The 7504-nt window shown below is 41.5% G+C and overlaps 1 long non-coding RNA gene across 1 annotated transcript; it reads right to left on the bottom strand.

Moving 5' to 3' along the window:
- Positions 1–5638: 5638 nt before the first annotated feature.
- On the bottom strand, positions 5639–7130 carry LOC123094883 (uncharacterized). The gene is made up of 2 exons (XR_006446023.1): positions 6206–7130; positions 5639–6105 (listed from the first exon to the last, which is right to left on the bottom strand). It is a non-coding gene; the product is annotated as an uncharacterized lncRNA (long non-coding RNA).
- Between the last annotated feature and the right edge of the window lie 374 nt (positions 7131–7504).

The raw sequence follows: 7504 nt of genomic DNA, 5'->3' as shown, positions 1-7504 counted from the left end.
CCTGCTCGACGCCGGAGCATCTTCGTCGCTGGATCTGCCTTCCCCAACCTCCGGTGCCTCGCCTCCTCGCCGGATCTGGCCAAAATCTTCGCCCCCGCCGCCCGTTGACCCGCGCCGTTGCTGCCTCCGCTCGACCGGGTGGAGACGTCGAGCATCGCCACCCCATGGGCCGATGGTGACCACCAACTGCGTGCCCCGTGAGAGCTGCACCAAGGGAGGCTGCACATGAGCTCGGGCGGCTCTAACCAGATCTTGATCCAGAATTTTCTCTTGGGGAAAATACATTTGTTTCATTATAGAGACTAACATGTCAGTCCCACATGTCATAACGCCTAATATGTCGGTCAACCGTAACGGATTTGACAATTATGACACGTCGGCACTGAGAAGCGGGCCATCCTTGTCATAATCATGTTCATTTTCGCCTAATTAGTCCTTAGAGTTTTTTTGCCAAAAATTAGGCATAAAATAGTAGTATGTAGGCACGTTTGGACGAAATGTTGTATTTTCTGTTAAATACTCTTGAAGTGGCATCATATCGTCCAATCGTGCCTACAAAGTTCTACAAATGATAGTTTGTAGGCACGTTTGGACGAAATGATTTTTTGTTAAATTTGTGAAATGGTACTTTGTAGGCCCGTTTGGACGAAATGTGGTACATGTGACAATTTGAATTAAATAATTCTCCTTAGTAAGATATCTAGAAGGAAAGCATGGGCAAAATTATAACTGTAATAACAAGAAAGATCAACTGAGTCAGTTCGGCACCATACTCAGCTGATCTTTTTTGTATCCAAGTCAAGAAATCATCACAATTTCAACTAAATAGATAGTTGGTAATAATAATTATATACAGTAAGATGATAACATATAGACCTTCATAGTTGGTAATAAATTATCGTCGTGCTGCTCCTCTCTGTGTCTGGCTTCAGGGTGTAAACATTTTTCCGTTATGGACACAGCAGCGGTACACATAGCGTTGTCCTCCCTCTTGGCGGCATTGTTGTAGAGCGTATGCCTTTTAGAGCGTACCATGGCATTGTACTCAATTCTTCCTATACTCAGTTTCTGTAGTGTAGTTGCGTGCGTCTTGCATGATCTAATTATTTTAGGATCGGTGTTGTATGAGGATTACCCACCATCTTATATCATTCGGCCGTGTACTTTGTTCTATGGTTGCTTTATAAATAAAGCGGCCCGAAAGACTTTTTTTGAGTTGTGTCCAATATATCATAATTAACCGATAGTGGATACGCCAGCAGTGCGTTTCGCTAGATTGCACAACTTCCACAATCACTAATGGCATGATTAGCGGTTGCCCGCGTCCGGCACTTGAGTTGTCCTAGATGCCTGCAATGATGATGATGCTGCTGCTACGTATTTGGCATGTATTTGGCATGTACGCATCATCAACACAAAACTCTCAAGGAAAAAGGGATGTGAAATGAATTATTTTCAGCAAGGAACATATTTGCTTTGTAACACAAACCCAGATTCAGAAATCTGCAGCCTTAAAGTTTCGAGAATGAACAATTAATTGTGTATGCCTATGGTCATACTCCTGTATCATACACGTACACAAGTTCAGGCCATATATGTATAAAATTCTGCTAACTGTCTAGCCTTTATTCAGTAATGAAATCTCGAATTTTGGATTACTTGTAACAGTTTGTTCAAACAACTGAAATTTTGCTGCGGCATACAGATACAAGATGTCTGAAGAGTTGTTAAATATTACTTCCTCCCTCCCACAATATAAGATCATTTTTCAACCTATGTTAGCTTGAAATACGTTCTTATATTGTGGGATGGAGGGAGTACTTGCTATGATAACGTTTTCAGAACTATGAAGAGTGTGTTATATGCAGCTTAGAGACTGTATAGCTGGAGTGGCCTAACAATTCTTGAAGACACTATGCACAACTGGTTTTGTGTGTCATAAATTCATAATTTGTAGTATCAGTCTTCTTAGTGCAAAACTGGAGACTACATTTCCATGGCACTGACATGCTATTACTATTCTTGCATTAATATGTACTACATAAAACCAAGGCTAATTTGTTTGACTTGCAAGTCCTTGACTTTGCCATGGAAAATCTGTTTGGCCACAGTTCATGTAATTTGCCAAAGCAAGTTAAACTCTTACTATTTTCTGTAAAACTGAAGTGTTCTCATTGAAATCTTCTGCAATGCTTGCAGGATTTCGTGTAGGAGAAAGCGAGTTGTTCATAGTTCTTGATTGTTGTTAGAGTTCGTGTATTCCCTACCACAGCAAAAACAACATGGATTAAGGCAGCCACCAGTTCAAATGGTGAGCATCAGGTACTCTATTTTCAGCACTCTATTTATCAGATGTAGTTTAAACTCGTTGTGTTTAGTCTAACAGATCCTTTTTCCGTGGAGTCTACCAGGTTTAGTATTGATATTTTATTCCATCTTTGTATACATGAGGGTAGTCATCAAGGAAATTTTAAACAATTGTACAACCTGACAGAGCAACCATGCTTTCCTGCACATCACATAAAATTAAGTGTACTTCGGATTGATTTAGTGCAACCAGCTCTGGTTTTCTTTCTTTTCAATGCAATTGATGATTTAGTTTAGTTCATCGTCAGGGCACTATAATCAATGTTTAGTAATAAAATTTAGTGACTGTCCCATGTGAACTTGATTTCGTGGCTGCAGGTTTATTTTCTGTCTTGGGTGGTCACTTTAGCAATAGTGTGTGTACTGGACAACCTTCAGCCACCGATGTTTACCTGATTACCTCCGACTCACCGGCTAGCCACCATTGTCTACCTCATGTCTCGTTGGATTGCCGGACAGCCGCTGTCGTCTACCTCGCGCCTCACCGGACAACACAGTCGTCTAACTCTGTCTCACCGGACAGCCACCGCCATCTACCTCTGCCTCGTAGTTAACTGTGTGCGAGCAATTCCTTCGGAGAACTTGTTGGGTTATTCTAACTCTGCCATGTATCCATGATCTTGTTTTCTGAATATGTAATTTGTTTTAGTGATTTTCATTTTATTTTTCATGGCGCTTCCATGATTTATTTCATTTTCTGGAATATATTTTTGAATATTTTGATTTATTTCCCCCTAATGGCCATGGCATGAGAGCAGACTACTAGCGGGCTGGGGATGTTCACTGCTTTGGGCGTTGCTGTGAAGAATTTTTTGCCAAAAAGAATTAAAATTAGAAGCAAAATTCCAATTCAGGAGCATTTTCGGCCAAAATTTGTTGAAAAAAATAAGTTTCCATAAAAATTCTCAAAAATTCACATTGCCCTATATTTGATCTGGGAAAGTTTCTAGAACTTTTGGCTTATAGAAAAAAATAGAAGCAAAGTCCAAATTCAGGACCATTTTGGCTCAAAAATTGCCCAGAAAACAAGATTTCAGAAAAAAAATGATCCAAAATTAGTCTAAAAAATCCACACTATTCTTAGATCATTCAATCTGGGAAAGTTTCAAGAAGTTTTGCCGAATGGAAAAAAAATAGAAACAAAATTAAAATGTAGGAGCATTTTGGCTCAAATTTTGGCAAGGAAAAAGTTATGAGAAAAATCTCAACAATCCACACTAGCCTTATATTTAGTCTAGGAAGGTTTGAAGAAATTTTCTCAAACAGGATCGGCATTACCCATATTAGTAGTCATGGGTTTGAACGCCCCATAGTGCTAGTAGGATCGGATGACTCATGATGCTAATTGTGGTCTATATCGCCCATCATGCTAGTCGTGGTCTGGATGACCCGTAGCAGTAGTTGTTTGTCCGGATGACTCATTGTGCTAGTCGTGGTTTGGACGACTCATAGCGGTAGTTGTGTGTCAGGACTACCGGTAGTGTTAGTACAGGGACACGACCCGTAATGATAGTTGCGTATCAGGACGACCTTTAAAAGATAGTTGTTGGTTCAGACTACCCATACTAGTAGTTTTGGATTCATACGAACCATTGTGCTAGTTCTGGGATTAGACAACCCATTGTGGTGTTTATGGACCTAGCTGACTGATAGTGCTAAGTTCTGGGTTCGGATGACCCATGGTGCTAGTTGGGGATGAGTCATACTGTTGTTGTGAGTCCAGATGGCCCATAGTTCTAGTTGTGGGTTTGGACGGCTCATGGTATTATTAGTGTGATCGGTCCAAATAGAGGTCTTTATCGTCCGGACCCACTACTACCGATCTTAGTAGTACATACCCACAAGTACCGATCTTAGTCGTCCACACCAAAATGTCGGTCTTACTGGATCAGGCTCACTACAATCGATCTTACTCGTCCAGACTTAAATACCGTCTTACTCGTTCAGGCTCACTACTAACGATCCTAATTGTTCGGACCCACAAGTATCGATCTTAGTCTCCCGGACCCACAAGTATCTGTTTTACTCATTCCGGCTTGCTACTATCGATCTTACTCGTTTGGGCACACTACTATTGATCTTAATCGTCCAAAACCACAAGTATTTGTCTTAGTCGTCGGGCCCACAACTATCAGAGTTACTCATTTGGGCTTACTACTATCTGTCCTACTCGTTCGGGCTCACTGTGTCAATCTTAGTTGTTCGAGATGAGGAGTACTGATCTTAGTCATTCAGGTCCACAAGTATCGATCTTAATCATCCGGATCCACAAGTACCAATCTTAGTGGTTTTCGTCCATAAGCATCAATCTTAGTTGTCTGGACCCACAAGTATCGATCTTACTCGTTTGGGCCAGTTACTATCGATCTTAGTCGTCGCAACCCACAAGTATCGGCCGTACTCATTTGAACTCACTAGTATCACTCTTACTTGTCCGGACAACAAGTGCCAAACTTTGTTGTCTGTGCCCAAATACCATTCTTACTCATGCGGGTCCACAAAAACTGATCTTAGTCGTCCAGGCCCACTACCATCGATCTTAGTTGTCCCACAAGTACCGATCTCAGTTGTCTGTATCCATAAGTACGGTCTTATCGACAACACGAAGGATCTCCACCAGCTGAGCGGTTCGCGTGGGTGATCAGCGACCCCTAAAACGATGACTACATCGAGTGAATGATAAGGAGGTTAAAGAACATTGAGTCATAGATATAGCATTAGAAAGGAGATATGAATGGCGCATATACTGATGATTTCATGTTCGGAATAATGTGTTTTCCATTGACATGACCCTGTCGAAAATTGATCTGACATCGAAAAAACCGAATGATATTACCACCCTTTGTTTATTTGATTGAAAGTGGTTTTCCCTACATTATTCATTCCTTTTTGGTATCATCAGCATCGGCAAGAAGCTTATTTGCCTTCTTTTTTCCATTTCTGATGCACAACATCGTCAATTATTAATTGCAAGGTGTGTGTTTGGCCGCTGAATTAGAAAAAAATGTTCTCCTAATGCTGATTATTGATCCTAATACTTAATGATAATCTCTTTTCAGCGCAAGTAATTATAACTTGAGGTCCAAGTGGGCTCATTTTATAGTTGGAGAAAATAGCTATAAAAGTAGACAAAAGTGGGTTAAACAAAAGAGGTGAGAAACCAAAATGGGATTATGAGGATCCACAGCAATGACAAATACAAACGCAAAAGAGGTGAGAAACCAACATAATCTTCGATAGCCACTCTACAGTAATATTGCTATATGGAAAATTGAAGAGCAAATCTCAGTTGTACATATATTTCCTCATTATTTTTACGCACAGCAGCCGGATGGCATCAAGTTTCAGCAGCTCAGACTCAATCCTATAACATTTTGAGCTTTTCATCTGTCAACATAGATGTTTACAAGACAAGGACAAATAGCATAACCAATCAGGACAGTTGACTGATTCACTTCTAGATTAGGAGACAACCATTTAGAAATATCTAGCATGGACCAGACACTACTGCTAATAAGACTCATGCCCTAGCATCCCACCGCTCATGTCGTAGCCCGCATCGTCATCTCCGATATGATGCTCAAGCAAGCAGGTACTTCTCAAAGTCCTTGAGGTAATCCAGGAGCACCACGAATGGTGAAGAGAAGGAACCCACCAAAGTAGCTGCTACTACCACCTCTCCTTTGCCGAAACGGAACCCACAGCTTCCATCATCCAGTTTAGGCCCTTGAACTTCCCCTGAAACGGTAATCAATATACCACAAGCAAAATTAAGTCAACTACCTGCTCCGATGAACTCGGTTAAGTTTGCAGTGTGAGAACAAAAAAGAAAAACCACCTTTGGGATCAGATCGTTTGACGGTCGCGGTTGAAGATTTGCACTAGACACTCTGGGTTTGAGTAGCATTGCATCTGCTTAGTCTCTGAAGCAAATAGAGTTGTCAGAAAAAAAGGGATCAACAAAGGATCTGATAGTGAAGCGGGCCATCAGCAATTTATTATCAGTGTAAGACGACAATAGCCGCTCAAACCTGGGCATAGATTGTAGTTCTCTGCACATTAAAAAATCACAAATAAATATGACAATAGCTGACCATAAGGTTGTACATGCCAGCCTTAGATGGGTTGCAAAAGCCGGTAAAGACGTATTTTTAGTCTTGAAATAAATCCTAACATCACAACACATGCGAGACCTAGTGGAAGCATAGAAATCTAAAAACGAAAATTAGCATCCTTGCTGCAAAGATTATGTAGGTGCTGAAATTTGTGAATAAGTATCATCCAACATAAGTAGTAATTGTGACCCTGCATCAACTTGAACTGGGGGATAAACCATGATATGGGGCAGACACTGATTTGAGTAAAAAAAAAACACGCTCTGGCAGCTGCTGTGTTTGCAGGTTTGTAATACGAATTGCCAAAAAGAAAATACCTAGGGCATGCAGATTGAGGACGTATCACGTATGCCAATAGTAGCTGGAGTCTGTGGCACATAGTGCCGCCGGTGACGACGTGTGATTGCCGCTCACGCATGATGGGGTCGAACTGCCCGCAACCGCGTCCAACTCGGCGCCTGCTGCAGCTGCGGCCTGCGTGTACTCCAGTGAAGTGGAATGGAGGCCGCATCGAGAAGTGGGGCGGTGGAGTGGATCTGATCTGAGTGGCGACGTCGGATAGATCAGGGCCGACGCGGTGGAATTGTGAGCTCGACGGCGAGAGGTTGGAAACAAGGCGATTAATTAGGGAAAGAGATTTGGGGGAGATAATGGGATAGGGGTGCGTGGAATCTGTCCTGGTCCACTCCCTTTTACAAATTAATGACGGATTTATCCTTTCACAAATTAATTGGTCCCACATAAATTTTGTAATGGCCCCACCATTATATGTAATTTCCCGTAATTTCTAATTCGTAACTCCTCGTAACTCTGATTTTCCCACAGTCAGATTAGGGTGAATGGACGGCTCCTAAAATCGCCAATCACCATAACATTTGTATTATGAGTAACAATTTTCTATATCTACACCTAAACATCATTATGTCCATCATTAAGCATATACATAACTACACGGCTACACCTTTTTTCGAGAAGGAGGATAACTCTCGGTCTCTGCACGCAACCAACTTATTACTATTCAA

Source organism: Triticum aestivum, chromosome 1B (genome assembly GCF_018294505.1).
Source record: "Triticum aestivum cultivar Chinese Spring chromosome 1B, IWGSC CS RefSeq v2.1, whole genome shotgun sequence".
Taxonomy (NCBI): domain Eukaryota; kingdom Viridiplantae; phylum Streptophyta; class Magnoliopsida; order Poales; family Poaceae; genus Triticum; species Triticum aestivum.
Note: the sequence above shows the minus strand (reverse complement) of the source record. Positions and strands in the feature narration are given on the sequence as shown.